We start from the raw sequence: 18,926 nt of genomic DNA, 5'->3' as shown, positions 1-18,926 counted from the left end.
GCTGCATCTCAGAGCTGCCATCCTTCTCCTTCCTAGTGGGGCTGGGGGGCAGACCCAGGCTGAAATAACACACTCAGTGCCTGAAGCCTCTGGCCAAATCAGGTCACCATTCAGCATAGTAAGCCCTTCTATAAGCTAAGGCACCTTGTCTAACTTTTCTTCTCTCTAAGCAATTATCAAGCATTTATCCTCGAGACAAAGTCTCGGTCCTATCCCTGGCCAGGCTCTTTAAGGACATCTACCCAAACACTCGGACCTTCCAGATAAGCACACTTACCCTACAAGCGTCAGAGTCCTTATTCCAGGCAATGAGGCAACTCCACACTTTACCATCTTGATAAGAAATTTCATGAAGGCCAGCAGGTGAGGTGTGCTTCATGCAGGCAAAGGGCACATGCACCCCAGCCTCAATCACAAACATCTGAGACTACAAGGGAGGCACCAGCTGCACTGAATTTTAACAGATCAGTACTCCAGGTCCTGTAAATCTTTTCTTTAAACAGTTTTACCTGTGACTCAAATTCTGGACTAGGAGACACTTCACTGAAAGTCTGAGGATTTGTCTTCATTGCCTTTTTTTTCTTTCCTCAATAAAAAAGCTTTGGAGTATACTAGAAGCAGATTAATTTAACTGGAGATGTGCTAAAGTATGTATTTCACACCAGAGAGTTTTACAGAACTATGGGAATGAATGCTGTGCTCCACTGTTAAGAAGATATTATTCCTTTCTAACCCTGTCCCTCGGGATGAACAGGAGACATCACAATGCAAAGTTTGTTTTGCTTTCTCCAAACAGAGAAGAGAAAAAGAGTTACAGCAGCTGCAGTACCTAAGAGTGGATAACTCAGTCAACTCGGGACCCAATTTTACACAGCCCACTGTTTGCAGTCTGAATCAATACAAAGAGACAGACTCCCATTACCTAGGACAAAGGCAGGCTGAGCTACAGCAGCATTATCCCTTGCAACAAAGCCTGGGACCCACCCAAGGAGAATCAGCTCAGAGCTCCTGCCCTTAACATCAGGGAGCCTCGGAACCAGAACCTCCTCGTAACCTTCCTCCTGCCTTGGGCCCAGCATAGCCCAGTGCTGAGCAGTGACGCAGAGCTAGCCAGGGCCCAGTGCTTGTGCAATACCTCTTGCTTCCCCCACCTCCTGCGAAAAGCCCAGTGAAAAGACACAGTGCGAGCAGCTCTGAAAAACGCAGCATCTCTGTGACAGGCCCGGAGCTGCACAGCAGAGCAGTACTCACATCTGCTCTGTGCAGAACCAGCTCTGGGTGGAAACTAATTCTGCATGGAGCTTGAGAGCAGCTGCGCTGCCTCCTCAGCTCAGCTGGGACCTGCAAGCATCACTGGTTTGGAGGCACAGTAACATGCACCAGCTAATAGGCCTTGCAGGATGTGAGTTGACTTTGCATCTATGCATCTATTGCTCAGCAACCCAGAGAAAATCCCCAAAGAAAAGTACTGACCATATTTAGGCATTACAAAGGGCCAGAAAAAAAAGAAAAACACCACACAAAACAATTAATAGAGAGAAATCTGTCTTAAAGGCAAATTTGGACCCTACGCTAAGAGCTGGCTATCTTTGATACAGCCAACAGGCTTCAAAGTACAGCAGCTACCAATAGCTTAACAATAACTCAGCTGAAGTTTTTTTTTTTTTTCCCCCCCAGATAGCATAGAGGACAACCTACAGTCTGCAAGCTCAGACTTCCACTCCACTGCACCAAAAATATGTTAGTACTGCTGGTAGAGCGAACAAAATCTGGATTTTCACAGCTTGTCAGTGCAGACAAACTCTTTTCCACCTGGAACCTTGTGTTTCACTATAAGGTGCGCTAACACTAAGCACTGGCAAGAGGTTAACTGCAATACTGCTAATGCTAGGAATTGTTTCTGCAGACCTATATAAACTCTTGGGGGACAAATGTTAAATGACAAAAGGCTGCCTTCATTTGTCCATTTTGTGACTGTACTAGCACCAATGGTTTTTCCTAATACCAGTAGATTTTCTACTAGGTAGACTTTACTAACGAAGTCTAACGCATTACATCAATAACCATAAACCACATTTCACAACTTCCTTTGTACTTTGGCAACATTCTCCCGTTATTATTTGTCAATAGAAAAAATCTTTGAAAGACATGAACCACTATGCAGAGTTTCACAGCAACTGATGTCTGTCTTCCTTAAGATAATTAAGGCAGAAAAGCAGTAGAGACTGCTTTAATACAGCTTTAAGTGAACATCTGTACACAACTGGACCTTAGTACTTTTGTGTTATTAGTAATTACTAGACCTTGTCTCAGTTCTTCATTTGAATATACATTGTAAAGAACATCTAGTTTAATAAAGAAAAGGAAACCTGTGAGAAACTTAGCCTTTTCTGTTCTTGGTACCCAAATTACCTTCAAGTTTAGAAGCACAATAGAAAATGAATAAATACAGTCAGTTTTTCACTTCATTGGTGAAATACATCTCAGCTATTTTACAAACTGCGCATTTGTGAAGAACAATCTGCCTCCACAACCAGTTACTCCAAAAGCAAGGAGACCCTCCTTTGCAAGTCTACAGGACTTCTAGACTCAAATTTTACTAGTAAACCTATCTTGTGAAGAACTGCTTATTCCAAAAGCGCTAGGTGCAAAGACATGAAACACTGTTCTGTTTCATATTTGTATACCACCCAATTTCCAGACACATCTACTCTTCCCACTACTGCTAGTATTTTTTATTTCATTTCAAGTTCTATTCTGTCGCTAAAAGCTGTATGAGGAATAATACAGATGTTGGTTACAAAGTACATCTAGAGAAACAGACTTCATGTTTGTTTGCTAGTACTATTAAGACAAATTCTGATCTCTAAAATGATCTTACTCAACAAAGAAGAAAGCCCTTGATGTTGTTTACTAGTAGGCTAGCCCTCAAGGCTGCCAATAAATACATTCTCTTGAGAGCACCAGCTTGCATTCATTCTCTTAGTCAGAATTGAAAAATAATCACCACATACCTTTTAAGCATTTTAGATTGGCACTTGCGGTTAACACTGCCACAGCCCCAGCAGAGAAACTGGAAATGGCCATTTTTCCATCTCTGCCACTACCGGTCGACCCAAGGTTCTCCTAGCAACTGCACGGAAATTGCCTTTAGAGGAAGGGCTGCTACAGTCAAGGCTTCACAATTTAAGGTCTGTGAGTTGAAAAGCACTACCCATTTTCAGTCACTGTTATTTACCAGCTCACCCAGCATCCAAGAATCACGATGTCTGGTTCATCTTCACCCTCGGCAAAGCTGCAGTACAGGGGATTTCTGGGTGTTAAAGTCCAGGTACTTCAAAACAAATTCAAATTGTTAGATTAACTATGAACACTGCTAAATTTACAAGCCTATAAAGCTTCAGTCGGCATGACAGAACTAATTGCAAAATGAAGCTACAGACTTGTGACTTACCCTAACTGTGAGATCCTTCCCTTGTTTCTGTATCCGGAACTGATTTCAAAAGCATCTAGGTAGACCTTATGACTCCAGCATCCATAGAGAAAAAAACCACATAAGCTTTGCAAGTTACTTCTATTTAAATAGATGGTCCTCACTGCCTACTTGTAACATCTAATTACTTAATTTCTTTTATTTTTTCCCCTCCTTGATGTGTCTTTCAGACACGCCTTTCACCTTGAAGAACGTACTCTTTAACACCTGAAAATTAATAAAGATCAAACTTAAAGTAAGATCGTGGGAGGAAGAAAAAGGTTGTGTTACATATGCCTGCTCCAGGATCGTTGCTTAAGTAAGCGCAGGCCCTAAGAGCTAGAAGGTAAAACATACCTTGAACAGCAGTATGTCTACTGCTGATACTTCTTTGGTGCAGACATTACTCCTGCACTAATAAAATAAACCACTACAACAAAAACCAACTGTGCACTGAGAAAACCCAGTCCTCCAATGCTTTTGCAGGAAGATCTTCACCAGCACAATCTAATCTGAGGCTGCCACAGCCTCTGGCTTATCAATTGCCCTGAAACCAGCACCTGAGCTTCGACCCACAGCAGCAGTAAGCCCTTCCAAAAGCACCTGTGGGACAAAAACCAGAAGGCGTATCTAGGCAGAAGTTTTCTCTTAAGTTTTATTTGTTCTTTGCGAGCCTTTCCAATGAGGAAACAAGGAGGAAACGTTGTTTCATCTACTCAGTATTAAAGCATGGCTTTCCAGGGTAAGAACTTCCCTTTCAAGTTTTTCAGAAGTTCCTAACTCTTAAGCTTTCCCATTTGAAGAATAACGGAAAATTGGGTTTGACAAGGAGAAAATGAATTTTATTCATGCTCAAGTTTTATGAAACGATTAGAAAAGCATCTTTCAATGTCAACTTCAAGAAGGCAGACTTGATCCAAACTATTTCAGAATCAATCAGAAAAGGCTCTCCAAGAGCCTTCAAACAGTGTTTCTGCTAATACACATTCTCACTTTGAAGACTCTCAGCCTTTTTCCTAGTTTAATTTCTATTAGAAACTTCACTTTGAAACAAACCTGTTCACATTCATAGTGAACAGCTTGTTCTGAGAGAGGGAGCATCAAAACAAATTGCCATGTTAGAATCTGAATAACTGCTATCAGAGCTAAACAAATTGGAAAACTAGCTGGACCAAAGGCAGCTTGCAGGAAGCAACTCATTCTCACTATAATTCAAGAAAGTTAGAGGAGTTACATAAGTAATCACTGCAGGAGGGAGGATGTCACAGCAAATAACCTGGATTATCAATCGCTTTCGTTACCATAACACCTCCTTTAAGTCAAACAGTGCTCAAATACATCCATTATTTATCGCCCTCCCCAGGCTCAGATGTCTCTGCAGCTACCCCAAGGTCTATCTGCAGGTCTATCTGAACAGCAGTCTCACACCTCACTGGGAGGCAGCTCACGCCAGCACCTATGAAGAGTGCCCCAGTGCCCGTGTCCAATCTATTTTGCAAAGACGAGGGCATCAAGGCACATTAAAAATAAAATTAAAAGAAAAAACAGTTTCACAAAACAATGCAAGTGCTACCTGCCAAATACAAAAAGAGCTTTGATCTTTGTCTCCAGCAAAACGGGGACAGGATAATGGATTCTGCTTTGCTTGGGATTGATACAGCCTCTGATATACAGAGATTCATAAGCCGTTAGAAAAACAGGTAGAGCTTTTGTAGAAACACCATAACGTCCACTTTTGAAGACATCATTGTACACATAACCCTCATTACTCCTGGCACAAAATAATATTTATCCAATACGTATTCAGGGGATCTCCTTTACAGTATTAACATACAGGAAGGCAGACAACTCCACTAAGCAAAAAAGAGCCAATTCACTGCTCATTGCTGCGCCAGAGCAAACCAACGGCTCCCTTGGTGCCATGTGCCAGAACTAAGGGGCGGGCAGAAAAGCATATGCTCCCTTCTCTAAATTGATCATTGCTACCGCAACTCAAGCTCAAATAATGTCCTATCAGTAAGTTACGAGTACTAACAAATTTAGAGGCTTTTATAGCACAGAGCAAGAATAAATGGCTGTGTTTAAACAGCAAGAGCACATGGACTTCGTAATGGCATATATAGTTGCCATCTAATGGTGCGCACAGGGAAACTGAACCTACAACAGTTACGCTGGGAAGTTTGGGGCAAAACCAGACTCCTAATAAAAACAAAGTGTCTATTATCCAATTTTTTTTTTCCTACATCAGCCATCCTCATAAAGCTAAACAAACTGAGAAACCACATATTTTCAACTCTGCTATTTGCTGCCTATTTGGAAAGTCAGGATTGCACTCAGCAACGCTCAATCACCACTCTTTAAAGAAAATGAGTGCCAACAAACAGAGGGAAAATTCCACGCAAATGTTAAGGATCAAGCGCTGAAGTATAGCTGAGTAAACACAGTAGCCGTCTTCACCAGGAAAACAGTCAAAGTGCACTTAATATTCAGTTTCTTCTGCTAAGTCACAGGTATAACGCAGGTTTACTTGGAAATAACTTTTAAAAGCAATGATTCAACTTGGCATTTGGCAGCATGGCGCATTACAGAAAGTTGGCGGGAGCAGACTGAAATTAAACACTTCCTCCTTCCCAAATAAACGTTTCTGAGTCTATAATCATACCACATTGCTTTCATGGCTAAAATTCTTCAGCTCTTCCACAAATACAAAGGCGTTTACCTCGTAATAACCAGTGGATGCAAAGTATTTTTAAACTGAATTGAGCTCAGCTGTACTTCAGGTCTCCTTGCACAGGTTGGTTCAAGTTCATTTTGTCAGGAATTTTGTACTCTGAGCAGAATTGCTCTGGGGACTCAGCCCTGACAAAACTCCCAGTCCCAGTGTGGCTCCTGGCACTGCTACAGCCTTTTGCCAGAAAGGTAAGTAGGGCTCACCTTCTCACTTGGACTTGGCACCTCAGTAGCACTAAAAACACTGAGTTGCTTGAATACAACAGACAGGCAATCTGAGCAGTTTCCCACCCTTCGGAAGTAAAACACTGGATTTTATAGGTTGTACCGATTAGTTACATCAAGTGGCTGCACCTGCATGCACAGTATCTCAGCATTCGAAGCACAGAAATACAAATCCTATCAGATCTGATTCAGTCTTTCTGAAAACAGGAGCTGATTAAATAAAAAAAATTCAAACACACATACATATAAAGCACTTGTTTCCATTACAACATGTCTCAAAAATCAATGCTCATTGAGCTTGGCATTTTAAGAAGCAGTTCCTGAAATAAATGAGGTTTCCAAGGCACACAGACAAAAGGCTCTCCCATCTCTTTAGAAGCACAGAGACGACAAGCAGCAATGAGGGGAGATGAACACATTAAGGAGCAGCAAGCTATAACTTCCTTCCTCTCATGGCCTAGGTTTGCCACTGCTAGAGGTTTTGTGTAACACAAGTTCTCTAAGCTGCTTGTTTCCATGCAAGCCCCCGGCTTGCTGGCTTCAGCCATGGCTGAACAGGTGTGGCACCTGGCCAATCTCCTCAACACTGGTAGCTGCCCACCACCACCCTCCTAACATCCCTGTGACTGAGGAAGCCACAGTCAAAACCAAAACTCTGCATGCCAAGGAACAGAATTATAACCGCACATAAAAAAGACCACAAAAAAGCCCCTACCCAGTCCTCAAGTCAGTCCCCAGGACCACCGCGTTCCTTCCCTCTGTCAGAAGGGTGCCCTGACAGCTTGAAGGCCACACTTGCCCCCTCCCACCTCTGAAGTCCAGCGAATTCTGTGCTATTTTCTGCAATGAGGAACATCCTCAAAACGATGACATAAAACACTTCCTCCTCATGAAAAGCTGAAATACGGACCGTTTCCACAGGCAATTCCTTCTTTGTTTGCAGCTTTGCACAACTTCCCTCCCAGAACACAAACAACCTTCTCACACTCCTAGCATCCTCAAAATCCACAGCACGCCAACTCTACATAGGAAGGAGAGCCAGCTTTAACCACCAGCTGCAAGCAAACTTCTTGATTCAACTCACCACACGAGCACAAAAGATTTGCTTTTTTCCCAGTTTAGTTTCCTGATGGTTGAAAGAACGGTTATGGTTTACCAAGGAGTCAAACACAAAGATGCCGCAGAAGCACACAATAAGCAAAGAGATCACTTCCTTAGCAGTGGCAAATAGGTTAAAAATATATGAGCTAACCAAGGGCACCCTTGGACGTCATCAATAACATCACTGCCAGGATAAGATGTATTTGTTCACCAACTGAACTTGCTGGGGAAATTCAATTTTCAGCTTACAGCTCACATCCGGGCTGTTCCTGTGAATGTCACACTACTGCCTTGTGCAGAGGCTCCTACGCCACCTCCTTCAGTGGTATTTTAGAAAGAACAACCTGTGAACCACAGAAAGGTTATAAACTTCAAATGAGGTTTGCAACCATAAATTCCACGGATTATAAGCATCTTGCAGCTTAGCGTGGGACCTTAACCACAGCAAGTAAGGTTTCGAGAATTGTCTCTATTTCATTTGCTATGCTGAGCAGTAAATATCCTTTTCAATGACATTCTTGCATGCATAACTTTCCATTATGCATCAAAACAAAAAGACAAAGCGTGACTCTCAACTCTTGAGTCTACCATGCCAGGAACCTAAAAGTTAACGTCAGAAGCACTTGTGATTTTCTTCAAAGTTTTTACACAATGTTCACGTTCTTCTTGAACATTCTTCACAATAACTCAATTTTGAATCAGAGCTACACATTGGATTTATTTAACTGATCAAACAAAATTACACAGTCTGTTCCTGTTCTCTCTCTCCTACTGCTTAACTTGGATTTTAGTTATCAAGATGTTCTACTAGTCACAGCTAAAGAACAGTTCTGCTACTTGCTTAAAGGCCATGAAGAGTGAGTACAAAATAAAGCAGAATTTCAAGCATGTTAAAAGGAAATGCTGTGACACCTTTCAGATAAACAGCAAATGATACTTTGGTTCCCAGGAAATGAGTCATAAAAAAATTTACATGTATGTGAAGAGGTTCCTTAACTTTGCTCTGGACAAGACAGAGCATAAAGAACCATGTTACAGTCTAATCAGCCACTGAACACATTTTCCAAGTATCTGACCTTAAATGATCCCAACTTCATTAGAGAACTGTAAGCAACATACATATATTAGTGACATTTCTCTTAGTTAAATCTTTTGCAAACGTCACTGGGTCTCATAAGGGTGGTGAGGGGACATGAGTTCTTTTCCTTAGAAAGGAGTAAGAATTCACAAATTGTATGGAACAAAAATAATTAGGATTAAAATCCAGGAACACCTGTAACTGAAACTTAACACAGAAGATAATTAGACCTCCCAAATAACCATAGAACTACAAAATACCTAATTTAACAAAATAATGCAGTTTGCTTTAGCACCTAAGCGTGAATGAGATTAATGCCTGTACACTCCAGACCAGAATTACTAGGAGAACACTACATCCTTAAAAAATAAATAAATAGAGAAGCGCACAAAACCAACTAGACTTTGTTGAACAATACTCGTTAGCAACACCTGACATAGTGACTATTCTGCACTTGCAAAGGAGAAAAACCCCTGACGTGGTACTCTGCAGAAGAAAACATGCCAAAGAAACCAACCACAGTCCTTGCTACTTTCCTACATTAATAATTGTTTTCAATCACTCTGATGTACCTATAAAGAGTGGAGAGCTAAGACCAGGATTCAACAAACTGCTTCAGTCACGCTTTAAAAAGCTATTAAGTGCTGAGTGGAAGAGCTAGTCACAGTTCCGTGAAAACAGCTGCCTGGGAGAAGCAATTCCCAGCATACTTCATACGGGCACCATTCCCCACTTTCTGTAAACAGTATGTCCCAAGAATTACGCCTATAGCTTTAGGATAGTATTGTTGCAGGTCCTGCCAGCCGTACCTCCCTAGCAAACACTGCACCACACGGTAAACCAAGGAACATCCAGTGCCAAAAACAAAAACAAAAAACACTATAGTTTTGTGATATTCCGAAGTGTAACCAAGTATATCTGAAAACAAGCCCTGGAAGATGGAAGTAATGCCAATCAGAATTTCCAAGCACAGCAGCTACAGCTATTTTACACCTAACACAAAACAGCAGTTCTCAGGATGTGGGGGTGATATGACGTAAGGCTGGCAGATGCCAGTCCCTTCCCACTGAAAAAACTGGGACAGCAATTCACAGCAGATTGATCTAGTATCTCTTTGCACAGAACTAGTCCGGATGTAATACTCTCTCAGATAGATGAGTAAACAAATCATTAGTTATTTCACAAAGCTAAAAGGCACACAGTTGCAACCAGTTTTTATCCATATGATAGGTCTTACAGCAGAACGACGTGCATTAGGAAAGCTGAAAGACCATCTCTGAAAGGAGAAGGGGAGCTTATGTAGTATTTACCCAAACCAAACACCAAAGCAGTAAACTGAGTAGCAAGCAATCGTTTATGTAAAAGGCACATTAAAGAGATTGGAATAAGCATGTCTGTACATTTCCAGATATAACTGGAGCTAGAAGCAATCATGTATATGTGAGGAAAAAAAAATAAAAAAAATCAACCCCGTCACCTGGCTCCTTTAAGAAATGCACTTTCCATTCATTGTTGGAGATCTAAAGGTAGGAAGATCGGGAGACCAGCTTTTTCTCCCCTGCTATAGTAACATTATCATTAGCAAGGTATAACTGTATCATCACAATCACCAATTATCTTATCATTTGCCTATACTCTGTCTACTCCAACCGGTTCCATTTCCCATGTGATCTAATGCTGTAAAAAAAAAAAACACAAGACATTCATGCAATTACTACTATTCACTTGTGGGCAGACAAGTGCACAACCTTTACTTACAGAAATCCCAACTTCTAACGCTATTATGCAAGTCGATAGATTGCGATACACTGTAGTGGGAACAAAGAGTAAGGCTAACAACAGAACCCCGCTAGTTCAGATAACATCTTGCTATTTACTAGTAACAAGTATGATAATGGTGTAGTCATGAACACTATAGTAATTTTATGAGATGTGTTTTCAGCAATGAAACCTATGTCCTACGGCAAGACAACCAGTAGTTGGTTGCCCACAAGAACAGAGCTACAGACCCCTCTCTACTGAAGAGGCACACAGCCTTCATTACCTGTACCAAGTTATCAGTGGCCTCTCTCTTACGCAGGCATCACTTATGCATTTGGAAGAAACTCCAAGGGAAGAGCTCCTGAACGCAGTCTTCACCTCCGGTGGACCCTGGTGAGGGTGAGGCAGGCAGGACCACTTCCAGAAGGAGCCAGCTCACAGCCCCATGGGCAGTACGCACCGGATCCGTGTCACTTCCTTTTAGCAACAGCACAGCCCCTCCGTGCTGTCTCCCCCACCCACAGCTCCAGTACTAGTGCTTGCAGAAGTGGAAACAGGGAACTGATCCTGTTGAAAACAAACCTGGAAAAAAAAAAAAAAACATTTTTTATTAAGCTGAGTTCCTACAACTCACATGCACAAAGGAACAGCCCTGATGTGGGTCCTTACTAATTACTCAGGGCCTTACCTTACAAGAGCAGAGTGAGAACTAACCACCAAAACAAAACAAAAAAAAAAATGACGTGGAAAGCAAACCGGGCTGAAGCAACAGAGAGACATTCTGGACAAGAATTGTTTCAAGAAAGGATTCCAGGACTGATCTGAGTTATGCTCCAAAGTGGTAATCCAGCTGAGCAAGCAGCTCAGCCGTCAGCAAGTGAGACCAGAGATGAGCCACAGTCCAGCATCTTGGACAATTCCAGCATAAATCACAACTCCTAGGTTTCCTAACTCTGCAGCTAAGTATTTTTTTCTGAAACGTAGGAGATGAAAGGGTAATAAACTGTCCAATCGGCCAAATTCCTGCAGATCAGACACACCGTTCAATAGGAGAAGGCAAGCTGTTTTGGGGAAAATCTGTCTCCTACCAAGCAAACACGCTGGTTCCTAGCAAAGCACTGCAGTTCATTATTAGGAAATTAAGACAGGAAATTGAGGAATAAGGAAATTAAGACCGACTCAGATTTTTTTGCCCTGGATTTCATTAAACAAAACCACATTGTTTTGATCAACTTATTTATCATCCTTAGCAGTTGTGTGACAAGAGTAACACTTTGCAGGACCTCATGGCATTCAGTGCATCTGTATGCCTCAGCACCGCCTGCCTCAAACAGAAGGAGGGAAGAAGTAAATCTACAGCATTAAAACACTAATTTCACAACCACTAAATTGCAGTGTGCTAGAGCCAAATTGTTTTTCACTTGGATGACAACTATTGTTTACCCTATAAGATGCGCAGAAATGGGTCCTCAGCTAAAAGTCAACAAATAGTGCAGGCAGACGTTGTATTTCCAGTTTGCATGCAGGCAAAATACCACAGCCTGTCTGGGTGCTCGAACTACATCGGGAAGGACCTCCTGTACGCAAAGCAAATGAAGACCAAAACAAGGATTACTCAGAGCAAAACGGATCACATCCCGAAATAAAATTGAAGTACAGAACCATGGCAGAAATGTGAGGTAACCAACATAAAACTGTATTACACTTATGTCAACAGCTAACGAAGATGGCACATTCAAACAAAAACTACCAGTTCTGAGGCACAAACTCTGTACTTGAAAGAATGAGGAAAACTGTCACATAATGCTACACACACACCTCTCTTTAAAGGGGCATATCCTACCTCACTGGGCAGCAAATAAATATATATTTTGGCTGTTAAAGTGTGTGCCAAAACCAGTCTCACAAGCTCTTCTTTTATGCCTTTGAGCAGCCACAAACTTTCATATTGCGGTGTCGATGAAAAGAAAAATCAGGGTGATGTTATCCAGAAGGCGCTTGGACTTTGAGCACTCCTTATGAAAATCAAAGTCACGAAGCTTTCAGGTTGGTAAAGGGCCAAGGGAAATCCTAGAAGTCCTCGACGTGTCACTGCTCCTGGTGACAGCGCAGCAATGACCTAGCGCAGAGATCATCCCACTCCTCCCAAACTGGTAGAGAAACCCCGAGGCCATCTCAGAATTTACCCAAACAAATCAAAGGCTAAAGAGAAGATTGATCCAGCATAACCCTATTACAGACACGCAAACAGAATGATAAGCAGTCCAGATTTTACAGTAACGCAAGGCATTTAACCAAAGGGCATCCAGAGAGTTTCACATAGGACTCAGACTGCCTTCTTTTTGCTGACTGCATATATTAAATCCAAAACACAGCCTAAATGTAGAATACATAATCAAATACGAGAAGGATGTTATAACGACAAGTACTTCATAGAAGGATATAGATTAACACCTGGACAAAAAGACAGGCTGAATAAGCTGCAGCCCTTCACCTGCCTGCATGAGGCTGACTCTCCGCTGGGCTGACCAGCTGCACAGACCTAGTGGCTTTTTTACAGGCTTTCCTTACACAGGAAAATCCATGCATGGTACATGGTTGAAAGGCACTTGAAATGAACAAACTGCCCCTCCATCACCCTGCCCGGCACAAAATGATAGTAACAACAAAAAAATAAACAGCCAGTAATCCCAATGTGTAAATAAATACTAGGCATACATGCATGACACTTTCACAGCCGCCCCACATAAATCTAGTTAACGAAAGCACGCAGCTTTCGTTAATCGTTCTCACACAGATATGGCAACCCATACAGAAACACCAGCATTTAGAGGCACAAGCAAATCTGAACATTTAATATTCATTAACTTCTGATAACATTCAAGGACAGTTAACAGAAGACACTGAACAATTAAATCTAACCATTAACAAGACTACTGATAATTCACTACTGGGCAGCAGAAAGATCACATCAAGCGGTCTTTGACAACAAAATAACCAGCCTTACAAAAAGAAGTATATACTTAAAAGTACATTAGTAAAGCTCTCCACATATCCACACGAGGGGAAAAGGCTGCAAAATCATCCCTCTCCTTGCTGAGATGGCTCGGCAGCAGTTACAGGGATTGGCACTAATCAGGCGGGCACCACCCGGTGTCTGACGAGCAGGAGCACCCCATGACCATTATCCACAGAACTACGGTTGGTAGTTTGAGCAAGAAACAAATATTAGAGCAAAAAGCCAAGGAAGCAGTACAATTTCTGCAAAATAAACTGTCTGAGCTCCAGAGAAAAACATCCAAGAACAAGATTGGGAGATTTCTGTACCGTCCTTCTAATGTGCTTACCATACTTTCTTTCCTCTCATATCATGCATGCAAAGCAAACCACAAGCCCAATGCTTTTACCATTAGTTTAGAAGTTTAGAAGTGGCTGACTGGAACTGTTAACCTGGCTTCGATCCGTGCCGTTTCCCTGTACCGGGAACCAACTCCCACTCCCCCCCAGATTTTCACTTTAACAGTTGATGAATTAATGCCTTTGAAAGCAGACTATCCTCACTCAAAACCTGAAATCAACGCAGAGCTATCAGCTAACCCAAGACCCAGGAGTTTAACAGCCACGAAGCGCTTGCTCGCAAGGCAAAGCGAGTAACTCCGAGCTTGGCAGCCACGCATGCAGTGCCCATCCGCCAACTGCAAGCCTTGGGAACCTCAAAGCGTCTCGGAGACAAGATTTTTTAAACACGCTAAAATCAGTTCACTGCTCAGAGTAAAGCCCAGACTGGAACTGAGTTAATCATGCCTGAACAACATTAAAAGAAGAAGAGAGACCCTTCAGGTTTTTGGTTTTCCTCCTCCTTAGGAAAAAAATAAACTGAATCGAAGTGGTCATATTCAGAATAAGAACAGTTAGCATACAGCAGAAGCATTTCTGGCCAGGTATATCAGTGTATGTTTTGTTTGGTTTTCTTCCTTGAGAGCCTTGGTATCTCCTAGATCTGTGTCCAGTAAAGAAGCACAAGCCACTGACCAAGTACGCACAAAAGGCCACTCTGATTCATCTTTGTGTGCACCCCGGGATTTTATTAACAAGTACTGCTCTCACAATCCAATTCATCAAGAATTGCTAGATGGATGTTTCCTAAAGAAGGAGCAACTGGAAAAGAAATCCGAACACTACAGTCCGAACTTTAAAACACTTGAAAACAGTAATTCACTTAGAAGGCTAAGAACTTTGGGCCTGGCTTCAGCATCAAAACCCAAGAATCCTACAGCTTTTGCACTCAAGGAAGCCAAGAACTTGCTCCTGACCCTCAAACTCTGATATGCGTAGCTCCACTTTTTCTTCAAGAGAACCTTCACAATTTGGCATCTCCAGCCAATGCCTCATATACAAATCATTTGTCCTGACACCCTTTCATCCACAACACTGCACAAACAGAAGATGTATACGCATAAACCACTACCAGAAACAACAGGTTTGGTAACCATGGAACACCACAACTCTGCAACAAATGGTTCAGCAAAGACAAACGCTGAACAAAGCCACTGCAAATCTTGCAGATCTACCTCCTCCAACACAGTTAAAAGGATTCTGGATGGACGTGTAACAGCAGTTAACATGACATGATGCCGTTTGTACTTCCAGATTGATGGCACTCTATTAATGCTTGCGAGTTTATCAAAACAAGTCTTAGTCAATGAAAAAAGGAAAAAGAGCACTGCCTCCTGCACAGTGGAATAATCCTCCTGATCTTGTTAGGAAAGTTCTTGTTCCTGATGCAACATCTGCCTTGACTACATGCTGTAAAGAACATCAGTTCAAAATGGATATTTGATGGATCCCACAGCTGGGATGAGCACATCCTCTCCCAGACACAGCTGTGTCACTCTGAGGCTGCTGCCCTTCCCCTTGCTGCTGCTGCCGCCCACACTAACGTGTCACTGGGAAAAATGGAAGAACTTCTTCCTGTTTGAGTTTTCACCAGCCAAGCCAACATAAAGCAATTTGCTATGGGCCTTTGCTAATCCAGGTGATTTTTTGGAGCTGTGCCCTTCCATCAAAAAAAAAACACCCTCAAGCAAATTTAAATCAAGTCACAGTCCCACCTCCCACCACCATCCTCACCAACCTAATGGTCGGAAACACGATCCTGCCAAAACCTAACAAAGCAAGAAGCAATTCATTATGCCAGCTTGATTTAACTCCCGGACTTGAACTCCTAGACACAAAGACTCCTGTGCCAGCAAGGAAAGATGCACAGACAGGAAGGAGGCTGAACCACTGCAGCCCCAGTTTAAACTGCCAAGTTTCTAGATGAGCTTAGGCAAACCTAAGAGAGTTGCTTCAGAGAAGAGGTCACAACCTCCTCCCCCATACAGGCAGTAACATTTGCACAACCATGCAGTCAGTCTGTTCAGGCAGCTGATCCAAGTGAAGTTGAATATTCTTCTGTACCACCATTTTCAGCTAGATCAGCCAAGAGGGAGTGACAAAAGAATAACTTTTCGGTGAAAGTACCTCCACAGACATCTGCTCTGGTGGCAATGCCCTGGAGGATGCATTAGAAGCTTCAGTGTGATTGAGTTCACGCTTGGTCTTCTGCAGAAAAAGAAAGGCAACAGGCTCTGATGTCACTCAGCAAAATCAAGATCCCTGGATTGAACAAGTATCTATAATTGCAATGCGTTCACTGATCAAGGAACTTCAAAAGCAAAATTAAAGCCCTAATTTCACATAAGATTAAACCAAGCTTGCTTAATAAACTGTTTTAATAAATAACATCTAATCTACTCTAAAAAAGAAAAACATACCAGGTCAGAGTGTCAGATGAGCACAATTGCATGAGCTCAGGCTGCAACAAGAATCTCTCACCGTCAAGGTTCTGCAGAACACCTTTTCCAGAGTTAGAAGACTTATTTTTCTATAACATTAGGCCAATTTGGTGCCTTGTTGGGTTTTTTTTTTTGTTGTTTTGTTTCTATATTATGCAGCTCCACCGATATTAGTAGCAGAATAAAGCCAGCTACAGGCAGAATTCAAGAACCCTGTGGAGAGCTGAAGCAAGCTGTTAAGAGCACATGATTAAAGCTGCACAACAGTATGTATTCCTTCTAGCCCCTATTACTGGAGAGGTTAAGTACTTTTCCATGGATTTTCACTGTTATTTCAGCAAGCTTTTCACCCACCACTCCCATTATTGTAGGAAAGAAAAGTACTTAAAGATCATTCCAACACCACGCAGCTAAACCATGCTACAAAACATAATGCTGGGAGAGTTCTGAGAGCCCAGGGTGGCTTGTTGGTTTGTTTTTCTTCTTCCTAAATGCATAATGCTGTCAGATACCAATGCAATACCAGAGGACTCCACAGCACCAAAGTAAGACGACAAATTTGTCTACTCTGCCTAGTTTACATGCACCTTCATCTTCCACGCATTTGAGAGCAGTAATAAGTGCAGGGAAATCATTCCCAGGCTCAAAAATAAATTTTCAGCTAATAAGGATTTAAATGTTTTATTTGAATTGTATTTCTTCTTTAGGCTTTAGAAAGGAAAAAAAAAAAGTTCTTTGATGTGTTATGTTTGGAGCTGTACACATCAGAGTTTTCACTGAGGCTTAAAACCAGCACCTCACTCAGCTAGAGATGAAACAGTTTACCGTCACATAACCCAGGCTATCAAAACAACTTAAGAATCATGGGCAAGGATGAACACATCTCAGACTCATTCTTTTGGACTTTGCTCACGTTATTTTTTTGTATTCCTTCCACGAGATTTTTGCTAGAGAGAGAAAGAAAAAAGCAACTTTTCCACAGAGAATTGCCAAGAGATGAAGAAATGGAAAACACACTAATGAGCAGAAAAACAATACTGTCCCTCTATGGTAACTATTAACTTCTGCATAATCGTAGAAAGCGTGTTAGCAGTAACCATAGATCAATAAGTCAAACAGAAGTGATGAGTCAGAAATCCATTTAAATATTTACACTTTTTCTACAAGCCATAGCTAGGGTAGTACTCTCGCCAAACGGAATGACTGTGCCTTCCGTCTCACTCTCCCATGCCGGACCCTATCTGGAGAGGCAAGAAAGCCAAAAATGAAAACCACAAAACCAACCCCACCAACGTTACAGCCGGATGCTGCGGTGGTTAGAAGCAGCTCCCAGTCCAGACAGATGGATCAAGAAGCACCGACAAGACCCTTGATAACACAATAAGAGGAATCAGAGCAAGAGCTCCCTGATCATTTTGCGAAGCACTAATGAGCAGGTTACATAAATGCACCGGACTGAGGGAGCTTCAGAGCAGGGCTGCCGCGAGGCAGGAGCTCTCCTCTGAGGGATGCACCACGTCGCTCGCCAAGACGGCTCGCTTCCACCGGTGCAATAAAATGAGTTAAGCGCATTCCAAACAGAAACCGCGCTTAACCCTTCCTCAGCTCCCAGAAACGAAGCTGGGCTGCGTCTGCCCGCGGTGCGGGCTCCCTCCGGCCCCAGCCGCACGCTGTTGCTCGCCCATCCCCGCCGCCTTCTGCCCGACAGCAGCTCCCATTGTGCAGCTGCTCCACGCAGGAAGGCGAAGCCGAGAGCCGCGCTCTCAGGTGGAAAAGACACGATCCTCACCTCAGGGGCCGCTCCAACAGCTCCACCGAGTATCGAACCGAGCGGCGAGTGCCTCGGCCCCGCAGGATTCCCCCACGGTGAGGGCACCCCGCCGGGCGGGGGCTGAGGGCTGCTCCTCCGCAGCGGGGCCGCTATAAAGCGGCGCGGGCCGGGCGGCACCGGGGGACCCTCGGCCGTGCGCGGGGCCTGGAAGAGGGCTCGGGCAGCGGAGGAGCAGGAAGCGCCGGGGCCGCTTCGCGGGGCCGGGGGCTCCGGGGTCTCCCCGCCCGCAGCCGGGCCCTCGCGGCCGCCCCCGCCGGCTCCACCTGCGCCGCGCTCGGCGTCCCACCCCGGGCCCGACCCGACGCCCCCTGCCCCAGGGCGGGCGCCGCAGGGCGTCGCCGCCTCCCCCGGCCCCTCACGTACTTCCCCGGGGCGCCACCGCCCGCGCCCCCCCACCGATCCCCTCAGGCTCCGCCGCCCCGCGCTCGTAACCTCACCCCAGGCGCCGCGGCCCCTCGCCTGCCGCGGCTTCGGCCCGGCCTCACCCCGCCCCGCGGCCCACAGGCGCTCACCTGCCGGCCGCAGCCGCCTCCCTCCGGCGCCTCCTCAGCCGCCCGTCGCCACTGAGCAGCGCCGCCGCCCCCCCTCCCTCCCCGCAGCAGCTCCGGCCCCCGCCACGCCCATCCCGGCCGCCCATTGGCCACCCTTCCCGTCGCTCTGCCCTGGGATGGCCGCGCGGCGCTTCCCGTCAAAGCTCCGGCCCCGCCCCTCTCCGCCCACGGGCCCCCGAGTGTTTTATTCACTCAGGGGCTTTGGCGCCCCCACTCCATTTCTGCCGTTCCTGATTGGATGAAGCGGTCGAAAGGGAGAGCCGCGATAGGCTGCCGGAGGTGCCAGCTGCGGCTGTGGGCCCGCCTCCCCGCTCAGCGTTAGGCCGCGTTAGGGGCTGGG

General features: G+C 44.2%; 1 protein-coding gene across 9 annotated transcripts in view; it reads right to left on the bottom strand.

The window, feature by feature from the left end:
• Nucleotides 1-18,634, bottom strand: part of NUMB (NUMB, endocytic adaptor protein) — a 93,354-nt gene extending 74,720 nt beyond the window's left edge. For 6 of the 9 annotated variants that reach the window (XM_021401558.1, XM_021401565.1, XM_021401562.1 and 3 more), the window contains exons 1-2: nucleotides 18,548-18,634; nucleotides 10,651-10,949 (exon numbers count right to left, since the gene is read on the bottom strand). The gene's annotated coding sequence lies outside the window, so the exon portion shown is untranslated. Of the gene's footprint in view, nucleotides 1-10,650; nucleotides 10,950-11,810; nucleotides 11,945-18,472 lie in introns of those variants that run through there. The other 3 variants (XM_021401559.1, XM_021401560.1, XM_021401561.1) reach the window with 3 other exon arrangements.

The sequence above is a fragment of the Numida meleagris genome, chromosome 6 (genome assembly GCF_002078875.1).
Source record: "Numida meleagris isolate 19003 breed g44 Domestic line chromosome 6, NumMel1.0, whole genome shotgun sequence".
In the NCBI taxonomy this organism is placed as follows: Eukaryota; Metazoa; Chordata; class Aves; order Galliformes; family Numididae; genus Numida; species Numida meleagris.
This window is presented reverse-complemented; position numbering and strand designations above follow the sequence as displayed.